The 19,132-nt window shown below is 40.7% G+C and overlaps 1 long non-coding RNA gene across 6 annotated transcripts in view; it reads left to right on the top strand.

Moving 5' to 3' along the window:
* The window catches only part of LOC129659351 (uncharacterized), a 94,589-nt gene that overhangs the window by 66,273 nt on the left and 9,184 nt on the right, over window positions 1-19,132 (top strand). For 5 of the 6 annotated variants that reach the window (XR_008718021.1, XR_008718020.1, XR_008718019.1 and 2 more), the window contains exons 4-5: window positions 7,763-7,870; window positions 8,413-8,566. This is a non-coding gene — a long non-coding RNA (uncharacterized LOC129659351). The remainder of the gene's footprint in view (window positions 1-7,762; window positions 7,871-8,412; window positions 8,567-19,132) is intronic. The other variant, XR_008718022.1, reaches the window with a different exon arrangement.

Genomic DNA, 19,132 nt, shown 5'->3' with positions numbered 1-19,132 from the left:
GTGAGAGTTGGACTATAAAGAAAGCTGAGCACCAAAGAATTGATGGTTTTGAACTGTGGGGTTGGAGAAAACTCTTGAGAGTCCCTTGGACTGCAAGGACATCCAACCAGCCCATCCTAAGGGAGATCTCCTGAGTGTTCATTGTAAGGACTGATGTTGAAGCTGAAACTCCAATACTTTGGCCACGTGATGCAAAAAGCGGACTCATTTGAAAAGATCCTGATGCTGGGAAAGATGAGGGAAGGAGGAGAAGGGGATAACTGAGGATGAGATGGTTGGATTGCATCACTGACTCAATGGACGTGAGTCTGAGTGAACTCCGGGAGTTGGTGATGGACAGGGAGGCCTGGTGCACGGTGGTTCATGGGGTCTCAAAGAGTTGGACATGACTGAGCAACTGAACTGAACTGAATCACAGATTTCTATGACATTTCTTGCTCACTGATATGGCAGGCATATCAAAATATATCATTTTACAATACTGACTAAGATACTTTATAGGATACTGATGGCCAGGCCTGATGTTGTCTATGCACACGGTGGTTTCTTGACTGGTTTGCCTTCTTCTGTGACTTAATCTCCTTGGGGGTAGGAATAAAGTTTTGTTCAGGAATATACCCACAGTGTTTAATGCCATACCCAGGCAATAATAGGCACTTGATAATGAATGAATGAATGAATGAATGAAAGATTTGAGGACATGATATGATAATATATGAGATTCTTTGAGGATATCAGGTATTTTAATTAAGATCCTTATTAAACTTCTGTGAATTTCAAGTTTTGTTCTAGGTCTTTATAACTAACCTGTCCCAGCTTTGCAAGAATAATCACTGTCTCTTATAGCAAGATTTTATGTATATTTCACATTCAGAAAATTTTAAACTTTTATCAGGAGTATAATTTTTCTCAATATTCAAAAAAAACACACAGTTGAGATCAAAAGAACAATTCTTAAATTAACAGACGTTAGCCCTAGGGGAATAGCCTTGTTAATTAATTCAATAAACTTTAAGTCCTGGATTATGCTAAGCATGGATAATATAACAATAAGTAGAATGCATTCTTGACCTTAAGATACTTAAGCTCTGATATGGGATGAACTGTGTTTCCTCAAAAATCTTATGATGAAGTCCTAATTCTTGGGACCTCAGAATATGGATTTATTTGGAAATAGAGTCTTTACAGAGGTAATAAGCTTAAGGTCATGAGGTTAGGTGCTAACCTACTATGACTGCTGCTAAGCTGCTAAGTCGCTTCAGTCGTGTCTGACTCTGTGCAACCCCATAGACGGCAGCCCACCAGGCTCCCCCGTCCCTGGGATTCTCCAGGCAAGAGCACTGGAGTGGGTTGCCATTTCCTTCTGCAATGCATGAAAGTGAAAAGTGAAAGTGAAGTCGCTCAGTTGTGTCTGACTCTTAGTGACCCCATGGACTGCAGCTCACCAGGCTCTTCCGTCCATGGGATTTTCCATGCAAGAGTACTGGAGTGGGGTGCCATTGCCTTCTCCGACTAGTGTTCTTATAAAAAGGGGAACTTTTCAGACTGACACACAGAGGGAAAATCATGTGAAGACACAAGGGAAAAAAAAAGTCATTCGTGCCAAAGAGAGACCTGGAGCAGATCCGTTCCTCATACCCCTCAAAAGGAACCAAACCTGCCTATCTGAGAGGAGGGATCAGTGACCCATTTGAGAAAGAGCCCCCAAGTGGAGATCTGCAGGGGTACCCTTCCATGCATGGGAATAGTGAGTGCAAAGGCCATGGGTAGGAGGTGTGGTTGGAATATTGTAGGAGCAGAAGAAGGCCAGTGTGCTTGGAGCACAGTGACCAGTGGGAACTAGGGCAGGTAAAGATGAAGCTGGAGACAGAGGAGTCATGGTAAGGCTCTTACTAATAAAGCAATGTCCAGGATTTTCCTGTATGTTTGTGACAAGTTCTTCTCTGGTACATATGAATTAATTTTATGGACATAAGAGAGTGGTTCCGCTCTTGTTTCTTTACTTTGTTTGTTTTTGTAGCTATTTTTCCTTCCTTAGTTTGGATAACTTAAGACTGCTGCTGCTGCTGCTAAGTCGCTTCAGTCGTGTCCGACTTTGTGCAACCCCATAGACAGAAGCCCACTAGGCTCCCCCGTCCCTGGGATTCTCCAAGCAAGAACACTGGAGTGGGTTGCCATTTCCTTCTCCAATGTATGAAAGCGAAAAGTGAAAGTGAAGTCGCTCAGTCCTGCCTGACTCTTAGCGACCCCATGGACTGCAGCCTACCAGGCTGCTCCGTCCATGGGATTTTCCAGGCAAGAGTACTGGAGTGGGGTGCCATTGCCTTCTCCAAACTTAAGACTGCAGCCATTTCAATACATGGTGGATTTTCAGAGTTATCTGGGAAAAATGCATGTGACTGTAAACTTCCTCAGAGTTAAAGGAGTGAAAGGAAAGTCCACAACTAGCTGAATGCCTGGGCGGAAGCAGAGTGCACTGTGACATCATTCAGTCTGCATCACTGACTCTTGAGATGTCTCTGTTGCCCTTATAACTTAATGTTCTGGGCAGCCCAGGTTCTAATTTATCAGCAAGGACAATAAATTGCTAATAACTGCTGGCCTCTCCCCTGTTCTTAAGTTATCTGCTAACACAAACAGACAGATTCATTCAATTTGGAAAATGTTAATAAGATGTCAAAATGTGTTCAGGGAGAATAAAAGGAAAGCTTTTTTTAAATGGCCATATCATCCTTTCCAAAATTGAATTCCAACTGTCCCTGTTTGTGCAGGTGAATTAAAAGACTATCAAAACCCTAAATGTGTCTATTAACCCAATTAAACAGTGTCTGAATTGAGAAGTGATAAAGATGAAAAGTGTTTGTGCTCTCTCAAATGAACCTCCATGACAAAAGATAATGAACAATTATTCCCCCACTCAACCGTCCAGAAAATCAGTTCTAATACCTTGATTTGACTGTTTGGCAAATACTGATTTTCTAGGATTTTAGGAAGCTCCTTTAAGTAAGTTTAGCTCATTTTTTTACTTTATAAGGATGAATTATAGTATTTGCAATAGCTAGATTCCTGGTGTTGCTTCCGCGTCTCTTACCACACTGTCCCCCACAACCCCGAATTTGTGAGTTTTGTCGCTACTTACTGAGATTTCTATGAAGAGGTAGGAAAAATTTGGTGGTGGGACAGAAATCAACACTTATTAGAAACTTGTGAGCATTTCATGTTGTTGCAAAAAGGATGCTTGACATAATTCCCTGAATTGAAGTTTGGAGGTTGTAAATATTTGAGTAATTTGCTTTATGCCCAAGTAATAGTGACTATTCTTGAAGAAAAAGTCTCCCAGATACCCAATAAGAAGAATATTGAAGACATTGTGTTATCTTTTGGCCTTTGGCTGAGGATGTCTGTAGCAAATATCTTTTAGAATTTTATAGTGTACAAGGAAAATGTTCTCCTCTCCTAAAGAACTTATTTCTGTAAAGATTTATCCATATACCTATTTAGTGCTCTTTTGGTACTAGGAAATGAGTCATTTGTAAGGCATCTTATTCTCTTTTTGCCTTTTCTGCTAGTACTATATTTAATGCTTAACAGTTGTTTAACAATAGCTTATATATTTAATATATTAATTTGTCTCCTTTTCTACACAATATTTTTGTATATATGATTCTTACAAACTCCTAGTTTTTGGAAGTAGATCATACACAAGTAGAACAAATACATACATAGTGTTCAACTCCCCACCCTCTGGAGAGAATTTCCTATTGGATTGTATTTTTTACTTTGGTAGTGATTTGTTATGTTTGCTGTTCTTGCTTTCTTTGATTCCTTCTTAATGGTGGAAGAAACATTTGTGATTATATTTCCAAGCAGATTATTTGATATAGGCATCAGTCAGTCATAAAGACTTTAAAAATACCATCATTCCTTTCAATTTCATACTTAAACTATGAAAACGAGGAGTATTAAGGACATTTTAGTGGGCATGCCAGACATCAGGTGAAGTTTTGGCATGTTGAATCAAGCAGTTGGGCTACGGTAAAGCTTAGTTCTCCTGTTGTTCAGTCGCTAAGTCGCATCCTATTCTTTGAGACCCCATGGACTGCAGTATGCATCTCCTCTATCCTCCTCTATCTCCCAGAGTTTGCTCAGATTCATGTCTATTGAGTTGGTGATGCTGTCTAACCATCTCTTCCTCTGCTGCCCAGTTCTCTTTTGCCTTCAATCTTTTGCCATCATCAGGGTCTTTTCCAATTCATTGGCTCTTTGCATCAGATAGCTGAAGTATTGGAGATTTAGCTTCAGCCACAGTCCTTCCAATGAATATTCAGGGTTGATTTCCTTTAGGATTGACTGGTTTGATCTCCTTGCAGTCCCAGGGACTCTCAAGAGTCTTCTCCAGCACCACAGTTCGAAGTCATCAATTCCTCAGCACTCAGCCTTCTTCTGACAGTCATGGAAATAACACCTGGGCTAAATGATGTAATGTCTTTCTACCAAATGATACAAACAGTTGCTTTTCTGTACGTTGTTGTTTTTTTTTTTTAATGAAGATGTCTGGTAGTATCAGATGGTTAGCAGAGTTCTAATTGCTCACGTGTTCAGTGAGTCAAGGAGAAAGCCATCTCTATCAAACTACAGGAAGTGAGTCTAGAATGAAGCTGAATGCATAATGGCAGCTGCCTAACCCACTGATGACGCATTGGCTAAATTGGGATTCTATGATTTTGATGTTGATAATTCATGAGATAAGCTTACAACTCGTGACAGTCCAACCAGTGGTTGTTCAACTGCCTCAAGGGTTGGGTGAACATAGCAGAGAATTGCAATTACTTTCTCACTAAGAGATCAGATTTCTCACTGGACAGCTCCCTAATAAAATATGTTCTAGCCTGTGCATCATGAGACAAGAAAAACTTTTGGCACATTTTTCTAATTGGAGGTTAAGCTGGAGGTAATGGTACCTCCTTTTGGGCTTTTGCACTTCACTCCTGTAAACCCAAAGCACCTGCCGTACTCTCACTCAGGTCTGCCTTGAGGTTTAGTTTCTTTCTCTCTCTCTGCATATGTATATATGTGTATGTGTAATATGTGTGTGTGTTTCTACTTTTTCTTCCTGCTTCCTCTTCCATGTTTTCTCCACACATTCCTGTGCAGGGGGATCTTCCTATCCCCCTAAATCATTTGTTAGTAAAGCAACTTATCCCCTCCTCCCCGTATATCCCTGTATGTGCTCAGTCAAAAACACAAAAAAGTAGAGTCCTAAAAAGATAGAGTCCTCTAAAATATCCAACTCCCTCGGGAGGTGAGGAGGGATGAATGTGAATAACTCATAATTTTGAATTGCGTTCTTTCCTTTATTTTTTTGTGCATTCTAGGAGGACTTTATTTCCCACCTTATCTGTAAGATTCTTTTTAAAACCATCTTTCTTTAGTCATTGAGTTATCTGTTATTCACATAAAGCTCAGAAAAAAAATGTGAAACCATGTATTCATTCTTTTCCTTTTCTCTGTCCCTGACACCACTTTCTCCCCTACTCCTTGTCTTTCAGTATATATGTCTGTTTCTCATACTCTCTCTTCCTATTCTTCATCCCTTCTCTCCATTTCATCTTTCTCTTTTTTTAATGATGTAAATTGCAAGGTTTCCTTTCTTGACAGTTATGATTAAGGACTGTGCACCTGCTCAGGTGGGATAAATGGGGGAACTGCTGAAGCAGGTATTTATGCTAACTAATGTCGTCTCCTTTCTCACCTTCAAAAGCAATCCAGCAACTCAGAAAAGTCTCCCCTCAAATAAGCATACAGTAACTTTTTACATTCATGCTCTCTCTGATGTCAGAAGAGGCCCCTGCGTCTCAGCTCCATGAGATTTGCTGGGGCACAGGTGCTGTTTCCTCAAAGATGAATGGATGCTTAGCTCACAGGAAAAGGGAGAAATTGTCTCTTCTTTGAAGACGGAAATAAGAAAAAAAGAGCAGAGGAGAAGGCAAAGACAAGAAAGTTTTAATAGTAAATGACTTAGAAATGCCTCCTTTCCCTGTAAGATATTATAAACTCCAGGGTTTCTAGGTTAGATTTAAATATACTTTAAAAATAGAGTACCAAACACTGTTTAAGTTTGCATTCTCATTGTCAAAGCCTGTTCCAACTCCACTTCTCATCTCTTTTCCCTCTCTGATGAGAAGAAACTGTTCTGCTGTAACAACTAGTTAATTAGTAGGTAAATCTCATTGAATAAAGTCTTTTCTCTAAAGGACAAGTTATTTAAAAAGAGGGCAAAGATCTCATCTCTCTCTCTCTATTCTCCTCTCTTTATTTCTTCTCTCCTCCCTTTATTTCCCTTGACATAATAGATAATAAAAAACTGCCACTGTTCTAGTTGGTGAATATATCTCAACTCTATTGAGTCTCCTTTATTCTTTTTTTCCTTGCAATTACGTTTCTTTTTCTTTATTATTTTTTTTTTTTTTTGGTGGAAGAACTTGGTTTATCCTGTAGAGTTCTCAGTTTGGATTTAGCTGATTGCTTCTCTGAAGTGGGGTTTAATAAGTTCCTTATTCCTTGCATTTCCTATGAAGTGGTAATAGACCTAGAGGTTTGATCAGATTCAGCACTGAATTTGGGGGATGAGACTATGCCACAGGTGGTGGTGTGTGCTCCCAATAGAAGGTACATCAGGATATCCAGTTGTGTCTCTGTTTTGAGAGTAGAAGTCATTGATATCATTGCCTAGATTCAGTAGTTCTTTAGTAGTTGCAAATAATGATATTTAATCTAATTAAATATCCATTTAATATAAAAAACTTTTTCCTTGTGGCTCAGCTGGTTAAGAATCTGCCTGCAATGCGGAAGACCTGGGTTAGATCCCTGGGTTAGGAAGAACCCCTGGAGAAGGGAAAAGGCTACCGACTCCAGTCTTTTGGCCTAGAGAATTCCATGGACTGTATAGTCCATGGGGTCGCAAAGAGTCGGGCATGACTACTTTCACTTCACTCACATTCTTAAATATCAAATTTCATTATTAAATATCAAATAATGATATTTAATTTATTTCCCCTTCATATATCAGCTGAAAGACTTGTATAAAAAGACTTCTTGTCAAATATTTATTAAGGTAATTTTATCCTATATAAGATAGGCAGGATAAATGCTTCTTTCTCCAGGGTTATACGTTTTTTTAAGTAATCAGGTGGATTTTTAGCAACTTTGAGGTTGACCTTTGAGGTTGATGAGGTTGAACCTCTTAGATAGGTTTCTAGAAAAACCAGACTCAGAAACAGGGATTTGAAGGCACATGAAAAGCATAAATGAGACAGAGATAGAAGGCAGCCCAAACTGGGGGCATTATTGAGTCAGCCAGCAGAGTGAGTGAGTGACTGGTGTTAAAGCTGCCTGGAAAACTGCGGGTGCTGCAATAGAATGCTTCCATCATATCTCTTTTGAGGGAGCTAGATGGATGGCTGTGTGACACCCTAGCTCTTCTGTCCTGATATGGACTCTGGAAGCCAGACAAAGGTATAATGTAAAGAAGTGCCTCTTCTGGCAGCTGAAAGTTGAGCCAGTGTTCCCTGATGTAAACCCTTGATAATAAGGGTAAGGAGATGCGGATGGGGCGTTGACTACTGCAGCTCACTCCTGCCCCCTTTTAGTCCTGCCCCCTTTTAGTACGCACATTAGGTTTAGTCTGTCCTGTCACTGAGTCTTCAAGATGGTAGTTAGTGACAATGGGGGAAAAAAACACTCTGTGTTCCTGTTGCTGTAGGAAGAAGCTGACATAATGATGGAGCAGAAAAAATAAAAAGAATGGAAGTCCTTGATGGTGATGCTGAATCAGCCAACCCTCAATTCTACCTATCCTCTGAACTACCAGGTATGTGAGACAATAAATTATTTTATTATTTAGCCATTTTTGAGTTGAGCTTTCTGTAAATTGCATTCAAAGCCATGCTATCTATTATAGTACTATTATTAACCTCATTTAGCAGATGAAAAAATGAGTCCTGGACAGGTTAAAGCAATTTGCCAAAGGTTGATAAAGACAGTAAATGACTCAGCTGGCTGGTGCTTAAGCCTGAGTGTGTCTAATTCTAAAAATTTGATTATATAATCACTATATTCTTTATGGGGCTTCCCTGGTGGCTTAGCCCATAAAGAATCCACTTGTAATGCAAGAGACCTGGGTTCAATCCCTGGGTCAGGAAGATACCCTAGCGAAGGAAATGGCAACCCACTCCAGTATTCTGGCCTGGGAAATCCCATGGATAGAGGAGCCTGGTGGGTTACAGTCTGTGGGGTTGCAAGAGTTGGACATGACTTAGCAACTAAACTGCCACCATGTTATTTATAGCAAGAGGTGAGTCCCTAAAAGATAAGACCCCCAAAAGAGTTTCCTCAATTTTTTGTTTATACAAGACCTTCAAGGACTCATGCACATGAGGAGAATCATTGGAGGATGGAGCTTGCCTACCCGACCAAGTTCTAGTCATGTGAAGGCAGCCATGAGTCACCAACTAAGAATCCTGGCATCACTTTATTGATGGGCACAGCAGCCCCCTGGGAATCATGGGTAAGAGTTGCATGAAGAAAGTAGCTTGGACCCAAACCCAAATTGTGGTTCCCTACTCTTACCTCCCTGGAAGCCTGGACTGAGGGACTTGCCACTGGAGAGAGCTGACTTGGTGGAGTAGACCCTTGTCCAACACATGGTCTCATTAAACTCACCAGGCAAAACAGGAGCCAGGCCAGTGGGAGGGAAATAACTGACTTCTCCTTTTGAGGCAAAGCAGTGCCAAATCTCATTATGTCACAGGATGCAACCTATGGACTTCTTAGCAATCATTAGCCATTGATTTCTTAGGAGTGTTGGTAGTAGTTGAAATTCTTTACCCAGCACTTCTCAAAGAAACTTGCAGTGTTTGTGGGCTGAGGTGGGAATGTGGAGAGAAGGAAGTGTTTTCTTCCAAGTCAGTAAACTTTTTCTGTAAAGAGTCAAATAGTAATATTTTAGGATTTGGGAGTCACACATGGTCAGTGTTGGACATTCTTCGTTTGTTTGTTTCTCAAACCTTTAATATTGTAAAAACTATAGGTGTCCAGAACCCAAAACAGGACACAGGCTAAATTTGGCTGGGACTGGGGAGAGTCTGACCCCGATCCAGTTATTGCCAAACCTGGTGCCGCAGTTTAGTGCCCTCTGACATGGCTCTGGATGGGACTTTACTTAAAGCAACTCTAAGTTCATACTGTACCCTGGGCCAAAAGTCATTCCCTTTTCTATATCTTAAATCTACTTATGTGTCTAGCCATGCAGTGCAATATAGCTTGTACTATATTCAATGCAATGATTAAACAAACTTGGTTGCCACCAGACTAAACATAGTTCACTTAATACAATGCCTGCAGTATGCCAGTGTCTCAGGTTTGAATATGCATTATGTTTCATTATTAAAGTTCAAAAAGCTTCCAAATTAAAATCTTTGGCTTGTTAATTGAAGTTGAATGAATATCCCAACTTCTGCTTTCCTGTTTTGCTCTCTCTATAATAAGAGAAGCCTTCTTCTGCAAAGCCTGCTTCCCTCTACAACCCCTATAACCTGGGCACACAGGGTGTGTATGCCCTCTTGTTTTCAAAGTTGACTTAATGCTGTGCAGTCAGTAGGATTCACAAGATTCTCATGACATCAGCTCCGAGCTCATTATATTGAATAAACGTATACAAATGAATAGAAACTTTTCTTTCTGCCAAAAACCACTTCTTCTCTCCTTTCAACCTGGCTCAGTTTCTGCCTCATAGGGGCCTCATGGGGTTCTCCACTGTTTAAAAACATCCTGCCACTTTCCCTTCCCAAGCCAGGTAATGCCACCAGGAGGTTTCCACATAAGCACAGCCTCTCACCCAGATCAGTACTCAATCTGTCATTAGCCAGCCAGGCTGCACTTGACCATCTTTTCTTCCCTATGTTTAATGCCCTCCTTATTTCAGCCACATTTTCTCACTGTGCAGACAGTGTGTGCCTCTAGATCTTGACATTCTCTTACTACTTCCTGAAATATTTCACACTGGTTTTCCTGGTCTTTCCCTCTCAAATGAATGTAAATGTCCTGTGCGTCTTCTCTAAGTGTCCCAATCATCCAAGGGAGTTTCCCCATTGTTCTTATTAATTTGCTACCTGATGCTTAGAAAGGGTGGTCCAGGAGAGTTTCCTGAGCTCTAGTGTCCCCAGGCCATCATTCCCTTACCTTCTGTGGTCTCCCCACCTTCCTTTGTTGGACCACCTTGACCCCATCACGCCCTCTGACCTGGTGATAACTGAAATGTCCCTTTGGTTGCAGTTTTTAAGCACTTAGGTCAGAGTATAGCTTTTTTCCCTTTCAAATCCGTGGGGTCAGAGTATAGCTTTTTTCCCTTTCAAATCCGTGTTGAGATTCCAGCGTTGTGTTCTCTAACTTTCTCTATTTTCCCAAAGCAAGCTTTCATCCCTGGAGTTTAATCAGTATATCTTTTTTGTTTGCTTTTTCCTTTTCTTTCCCCACTGCCAGTGTTCCGACTAAAAGACGAAATCTTGTTTCTTAAGCTGATTCGATTTTCCCTTGAGTCCCTGAGTAAACCTAATTTGTAAAGAAAGCATGTTTCCTGCTAATGTCTTTTTAATTCCTTTCTAAAACTCTGGGTTTGCAATAAGCTCCATGGACTTTTCTCCCTGATTTTCATTCTAAGAAGATGGCTTATTTCCTCTGTGACAAACCACTCCACCCCTCTCGTGTTAGCCTTCCAGTTCCACTGTATTCACTCTTTGATAAAATCTACCACTTCTTGTCGACTTTTTCTAACAGACCTTCAGGACCTAAAATAGAGGAACATAATTTGTGGCAACTGGTCTAGTGCTTCATGTGATGCCCAGCTCTCAGGGTTTAAAGATTGGAATCATACAGTAATATTCTGTGGCTCACGGGGGAATGTAGGTCCTTTTCATAGTTCACAGTAGTTCTGGCCAAGACACAAAAGAAATAAAACGTGCCCTAGTCATAAAAATGATTCCATATGCCTATATGGGATATATATTTATACCATATACCTTCATTGCCTTTCTGGGAATGAAGAGACTCTCTCAGGGGTGAACCTGCTCAGCTGAGTACCAGTTGCTATCCAGTCATAGGCCAAGTGTTCACGTGCTCTCCAGCTGTCTGCTGTGGTCCCAGTATGGCACTTAGGTTCTCAAAAACTGGCCCTTGTGTTTGCTCATAAGGTTTCCTCCATATGTTGGGTGCTGGGGCTTCTAGTCACAGGCCTCCTCCTCACTGAGTTTTGACCAACTGAGATCAGACACATGAAACCAAATTAGGAATAAATTGCAGCATCAGCTTTAGTCCTAGTGTGGGAGGCCCCTTCAAATCCACAATTAATGTGCCATTTCCCACTTAACATGGTAGGGATGCAAACCTTCGCAGCTAACCATTGGGAAAGAAAAGCAGCCCTTGGAACCTGGAAGCCAGTCAGTTAGGCCTTGGGGTTCTCCTGTTGAATGTGAACAATGTCACAGAATATCAACATCAAGGCAAGGCCTCTCTGGTCATGATGTGAGTGTGTGTGTGTGTATTAGTCATTCTGTCATGTACAACTCTTTGTGATCCCATGGACTATAGCCCACCAAGCTCCTCTATTCATGGAATTCTCCAGGCAAGAATACTGGAGTGGGTTGCCATTCCATTCTCCAGAATATCTTTCCAACCCAGCAATCGAACCCAAGGCTCCTGCATTGAGGGCAGCTTCTTTACCATCTGAGCCACCAGGGAACCCCTGGTCATGATGGCTCAAGACAAAAATAAGATGACTGTACAACCATTTCTTGACTACTGGCAAAGCATGAACATTGTCCAAACCACAAAATACGAATCCTCTCCTCTTCTGGTTAATGTAATTGCCAAATATGACTTTAGCCTTGTAGTTTTCCCTCTTTCCAGATAAGATTTATTGAGGTACCTTAAGATAGAATTAGCTTACCCATGCTTCCAGCAGCAGCCAATTCAGAGCAGAACTCTGCTTCCTTAAACCCTGTGCAAAATCACCTAACATAAGCCAAAATCCTACAAGTTCTTTACAACTCTCTGTAACTGAGATGCATCACAGTTCCCCATGGTGTGCATATTTGTCTTCATTGCAACAAGGAATAAACTCAACTTACTCAGCTTCTCACGTGTTCCTGGTGATCACTGGCTGGAGGATGTTGTCACCAGGAACAATTTACAACAGGGGCAAAGACACTTAATTCTTTAGCCTTTTTTTTTTTTTTTTTGTCACACCACTTGGCATTGGGATCCTAGTTCCCCAGCTAGGAATTGAATCTGCACTCCCTGAATTAGAAGCACAGAGTCTTAAACACCAAACAGCCAGGGAAGTCCTGATTCTTTAGACTTTAAGTTAAAAAAAAACAACAAAGCCCCTTTCCCTGATATGGAACAATATGGATTTACTCATCAGCATGGACAGACAGAGCAGGAGATTGGTAGTAGATATTCTCTGAGGATGAAAGGAAAGGGCTCAAGACTGGAGAGAAGAAGACAAAGTTTGGACAGAAGAAAAGAATTAGGTTATGTGTTCTGACCCTTCTCTCCTAATCCTCCAAAAATTGGATGGGGAGCAAGGACCTAGGCTTAAGGCAAACCCAACCTGGGCATCTGTGGGATCCAAGAGTGATCCACTGGTGCCCTGCTTCCCACAAGGCCTTTCAAGACTGGCAGCTCTTGCTGTGCCAGCACACATGGGTGATAACACAGAGAAGTAGAGATGTAGTGCATATAGACATATGAAGAGCTCCTGGCCCCACCACATCATAAGGACAGATCCAGTAATTTCCTCTCTCTCCTAGTGGCACCTAGAGATTAGCCAAGGGAGAGAAGCAGCATGCTTGCTTTGGGGGATCCCAGTCAGGAGTGGGAAACGTATTCAGGTAGAGCCAAGGCCAACCTGGTAACCAACTTAAAGACTGACTATGACATGTCACAGAGGTGAAAGCAGAATCTTCCCAACAATGCCAAGAACAGCCCCCCAGCTAAGTGCATCTACATGGCATCAACTGAGACTGAGAGAGTCGAGACACAGGTCTTCCCTGTTGGACATTTTGTTGTGGCTTCAGAAGTTTCCCCAGGGCACTGGAGCCAGTTCAGGTGGTGGAGAATGGGTGTGGGCAAGAAAGACTAGACTGTGAGACACACACACGGCTGAACTGACTCCACAGGTCATTGCTGCTACAAATGGAGACAGCACAGAATGAACAACACAGCCTGAATTATGATATTGGGTGTACGATTTCAAATTCAAATGTAAAAATTTAACACGCATGCAACTTGTGCATTTGCCAGTTCAGGTGAGAATTCATACCATCACACTGGTACAACTCAATGGAGGAATGGCGGAAGCTTCTCTCTCCTACCTGGGTTTAAGTGACAAGCCCAGTGCTAGAGAAAAAAGCTGGAGTGGGGCTTGTTCCCTTAGAGGAACCCCACAGGCATGGTAACTGGAGGAGGAGAGAGAGCTCTTTTGGGGGCTTACAGTTTTGAGAGGGTGAGAGGGAAAAAGAGAGAGGGAAAAGAAGAGGGAGAGAGGGAGGGAGGAGAATAGGACTCAATCCTTCCCAGTGAGAAAATATTGGTGGAGCTTCCTTTTTGTGTATAGGGTTAAAGTAGAACACATTGGGATGGGGATGCATAGGAGAACAGTTCATCCTCTGTTGCTGCTGCTGCTAAGTCGCTTCATTCGTGTCCGACTCTGTGCAACCCCATAGATGGCAGCCCACCAGGCTCCCCCATCTCTGGGATTCTCCAGGCAAGAACACTGGAGTGGGTTGCCATTTCCTTCTCCAATGCATGAAAGTGAAAAGTGAAAGTGAAGTCGCTCAGTCATGTCTGACTCTTAGTGACGCCATGGACTGCAGCCTACCAGGCTCCTCCTCCTCTAATAGCTAGTATTTGTTCCCTAGTCATACATCTCACATGTCTTTGGGGGAAGCCATTACCTGAGCTCTCAGCTCTAAGGACAGGGGTTGGAACAGGATGATTTGGGTACCACCTGGGCTGGAGAAAGTCAAAGAATCATAGAGAAAGCATGGCTCTTAAGAAATGATTTAGGCATTCCCCCATACTTTCTTTTTAAAAGTCTGTCACTTTAACATACAAATATATATTCTTAGAAAAATTTAAGCACCATTAAAAATTTTAAGTCCCCATTTACCATTGGCTACAGGCTAGCCCTTAGCCCAGTAGTAGAGTAAGATCTATTATCCATTTGGGATGTGTTGTTCTAGACTTTATTATGCACACTTCTATTCCCGTATATAACAAATAGCATGTGCCTTCAGTATCATGCTGCTCTTTTTGCACATATACTTCTTGCACAAGCCTTCCAAATTGGAATTTTACTACACATATTGTTTGTAACTTGATTTTGCTCTGTATAATACCCATTAATCATTTAATCTTTAAAAAACTATTTTAAATTTTTATCTAAGTAATACATATACATTGTTTAAAGTTTAAACTATGTAATTTAAGATTTATAATGAAGAATATATTTCTTTGTATGTATCTCCTTCCCTAAACTTTTAGCTGTTGCTTTTGGTAATTGCTTTTAAAACAGTATGCTTATATTATTTCTTAATTTATCATTTTAGACATATCTAGAAAAGTCCTACTATAAAAGAAGATAAGTTAGACTCCTTCTATCTCACACATTCCTATGGTCCCTCTTTCCAATCTTTGAATACAGTACTGATTTTTTATTAAATAAATTGGATGTTTTTCTTATTATAAAAATGTATTATTCACTGAGGAACCAAATGTGTATGTTATGATTAGATTTCCTCCCTTGTGCTACTCCCCCCACCACCACTCCTTTACTTAGTTTTCTATCACATTATCCAACAGAACTTTTAAAACTTCATATACCTGGTGAAACAAACCAGGCATTCCTGGTTAAACATACCATGCCTGTGGACATATCTCTTCTAGCCTCCATCTAGACTAACTGCTTTCTCAGCCTGCTCTACAGGACTTTCCATTGTCCCACACTATGTTAGCTCATCTGTGTCTCAAATATCATATCTTCTTTTTTCCTGATATGTCCTTTCATTTTGGTGGAGTATATCTTTTATTACACTGCTGTTTGCTTAACCAATATCCATTATCCTCTTCTTACCATCTAATGAAATTCTTATATTACTAGGTTTAGCAAATAACAAAGAAATGTTTCCCAGGCTGCCTTATGGATGGGTATGGTTAATGACATATAAATATGCGAGATTTCTAAGACAGTTTTTGCCCTCTGTGCTTTCTTCTTTCTTCCTCTTTCTTCTGCCTGGAATATGGATGTGATAGCTGGTGCTCTGACAGCTGTAAGTGACCATGAGGATACCTGTACTAATAATATCAATCATAAACATAGAATGAACTATGTCCCTGATGGTTTCTTGAAGTCACATGCTGGCTTGACTTTACCTCTAGACTTATTTTTACTAGTGAAACAAAGAAACAAACCTGTATATGTTTAAGCGGACTGCAGTGGACTCTGTAACTATTACAATTCCTAACTGATAAAATTTCTTCCTAAGATAGAATGAATTGAAGTAATTTTTAAAAGACATTCTGTGTCTGAAATGATTTTATTTCTTCATACAAATTAATTGATAGATTGATTAGGTATCAAATCATAGAAATCACTCTCTGTAAGACTAATGAATGTGTTATTTCATTGACTTCAGACATTCACTTCTCCTATTGGGAAGAACATTGCCATTCTGATTCTTGACTCTTCTTGGGAGGATCTTTCTTTTGAACTTGGTATTCTGAAACTTCACAGTGATGTGAAATAAAGGATATCTCTTTTAATTAACTATGCTGGGCATTGAATGGATCCTTTTACACTGGAAGTTTGAGTTCTTTAATTCTTATATTATTCATTTAATAATAATTTTGTTGTTTTTCTTCTATTTTCTCTTTCTGGAACTCTCACTCAGATTTGGTCATGGGAATAGTGCTCTAGTTTTCTGATCTTTTCTTTCTGATATTATTTTTCTTTGTCTTTTGGTTCTATTTTCTGAGCAATTTCCTCAACTTCATTTTCCAGCTCTTCTTTTGGATTTTGAAAAATTTGGGTGCTTTTTTCCCCAAGATCTTTCTTGTTCTTGAATTTTCTTTTCTACTTTCTTTACCTTCCCTTCTCCTCTTCTTTCTTTCCCCAGCTCCTTCCTTATCTCATTCTGTCCCTGTCCCTTCCATACTGATCTTGTTTCAGGGATGCAGTATCTTCTCTTACTCCTGAGGGTATTAATTATAGCTTATGCTGGTCTGTTATTTATTTTTAGTTTTTTGTTATTGCCTAAAGCGCCTCTTCATGAAAGAGGAGACTGAAAAAGTTGGCTTAAAACTCAACATTCAGAAACTAAGATCATGGCATCTGGTCCCATCACTTCATGGCAAATAGATGGGGAAACAATGGAAACAGTGAGAGACTTTATTTTGAGGGGCTCCAAAATCACTGTGGATGGTGACTGCAGCCAAGAAATTAAAAGACACTTGCTCCTTGGAAGAAAAGCTGACCAACCTAGACAGCATATTTAAAAGCAGAGACTACTTTACCAACAAAGGTCCATCTAGTCAAAGCTATGGTTTTCCCAGTAGTCATGTATGGATGTGAGAGTTTGACTATAAAGAAAGCTGAGAGCCAAAGAAATGATGCTTTTGAACTGTGGTTCTGGAGAAGACTCTTGAGGGTCCCTTGGACTGCAAGGAGATCAAACCAGTCCATCCTAAAGGAAATCAGTCGTGAATATTCATTGGAAGGACTGATGCTGAAGCTGAAACTCCAATATTTTGGCCACCTGATGGGAAGAACTGACTCATTTGAAAAGACCCTGATGCTGGGAAAGATTGAAGGTGGGAGGAGAAGGGGACGACAGAGGATGAGATGGTTAGATGGCATCACCAACACGATGGACATGAGGTTGAGTAGACTCTGGGAGTTAGAGATGTACAGGGAAGCCTGGTGTGCTGCAGTCCATGGGGTCACAAAGAGTCGGACATGACTGAGCGACTGAACTGGACTGATACAATATTTCTTTCCTTTGATTTTCTTTCTTCTCTTTGTGTGTTTGATTCTTGGACTTTCATGTTAGGTGCTTCCCGGATGTAATGATGTTTTTGATGTTTTCATATTTAGGAGCAAGGTGCTAAAAAGTTGACTGAAAGCTGTGCATATACATGTTCATCATTTCATAGAATTTATATAGAATGATTGGTACTTGTATATGCTCCAAATACTCAGCACTTATGGGTCATTTTTATGGGTCATGTAGGGTATCAGAACAGGCCATCTCAAAACATAGCACTATGACATTATTATTTTGAACTGCAGGCAATTGGGAAGAAGCAGATGCAGGGTAGTTTTCTTCCCTCCCCTGTTTGCCTAAAAGTAGGACATAAATTTGTTAATGCGTCTCCCTTTCCTATATCAAGAAGAGTAGAATTCTTTATCACCAGGAAAGAGCTTTAGACTCTTATCAACCCAGAGATGGGCACTAAGAGAAATTTACATAGCAAATTACCAAATGACTCTTATTGTCCTTTAGTTTATCCTCTGTATTTACCTTCCCATAGTTTGTCATCCCTAAAAGCCTAAACCTATCTTCTTTTGTCTTGTCACTTCTCCACAAATTTATTATTTTCTTAAGATGCTACATAAACCTCAGCTTCTGACCACCTCTTGGAATGACTCATCATTGACTTCTCCCATGTGTATGCATGATATACGTGTTAATAATTTTTTTTCTCTTGTTCGTATATATCTTTCTGTCAGTTTATTTTGCATTCTCAGCCACTGAATATAAGAGAGTAGAGGAATTTTTTCCTCCTCTGTGATCATTTTTGGGACCATTTGATTTCTCCAGAGACAGATTTATCAGTATCCTCCTGCCTGGTTGCCCTCTGTTTAGCTGACTTTTTTTTTTTTTTTTTAAGGAATGACCATATCTTTATTAAGCTGTCATGTGCTGGAGGAGGGGCTCTGTGTGTGAGCAGTGGATATGAGCAGATGGGGAAGGCCTTTGGGAGGCTCACCCTACCCAGTGACCCCCTCTCACTGTGTGCTCCATTCCACTCCTCCAACTTTTTTTAAAGCTGAGTAGGGGACAGGTGGTTTTCTGCTTCACTAGGTGAAAGTGAAAGTCCCTCAGTTGTGTCTGACTCTCTGCAACCCCATGGACTATACAGTCCATGGAATTCTCCAGGCCAGAAGACTGGAGTGGGTAGCCTTTCCCTTCTCCAGGGGATCTTCCCAACCCAGGGATCGAACCCAGGTCTCCCACATTGCAGGTGGATTCTTTACCAACGGAGCTAATGGAGGGGGCGGGGAGCTCAGTAGGTAGACTTTCGTTGATCCAGTTTCAGTAGATATCTCTGCCCTGCCTGATTTACTGGAGTCTAGAGACTCTCTGATTCCATTTTTACCCAGTGTCTTGTAGTGGAAGGGGAAGGTAAGTGTTCTGGCTGGTGGATTGGGGAGGGAGCTGGGAATTAGTCTTCTAATGACTTTAAATGTCTCTCCTTTCCCCTCTGCCTTTCTCAGACTCCCACCTTGATCCCATCCTCTCTAGCTCTGAGTGTCTCCAATTTGTGAGTTTTTCTGAGGGTCTGCATTGTGAAGTGGCTTGATTCTCACTTTCATTCCTCTCTGATGGCACTTGCTATTTACGCTTTGTCTTTTCTAATTCCTTGATCCATGTTCCAGTTTCTCAATTTTGTGAACATCTCTTGTCTGCTCTTCCCCTATTGTCTTTGTCTTTTCCCACATGTAGTCCTTTTAGTATGCTTTAAATAGAATAAATTTTTATTTTCAACTTTAAGTTGAATAGAAGAGCAGAAGAGCTCTTATAAACAAACAGACTGAGGTCAATATGTGATGTGACTCTACTCAAAGTCAATCAGTGGCTGGCAGAATTAGAATAGAACTCTAAAGTTCTGAGTTAATTTCTGTGGTGAGATTTACTGATAAGACGGTTTAACCAATCATCTTTCATACCCAGGTGGCTCAGTGGTAAAGAACCCACCTGCCAAGTAGGCGATTCAGGTTGAATCCCTGGATTAG

Source organism: Bubalus kerabau, chromosome 8, assembly GCF_029407905.1.
Source record: "Bubalus kerabau isolate K-KA32 ecotype Philippines breed swamp buffalo chromosome 8, PCC_UOA_SB_1v2, whole genome shotgun sequence".
Taxonomy (NCBI): Eukaryota; Metazoa; Chordata; class Mammalia; order Artiodactyla; family Bovidae; genus Bubalus; species Bubalus kerabau.
Note: the sequence above shows the minus strand (reverse complement) of the source record. Positions and strands in the feature narration are given on the sequence as shown.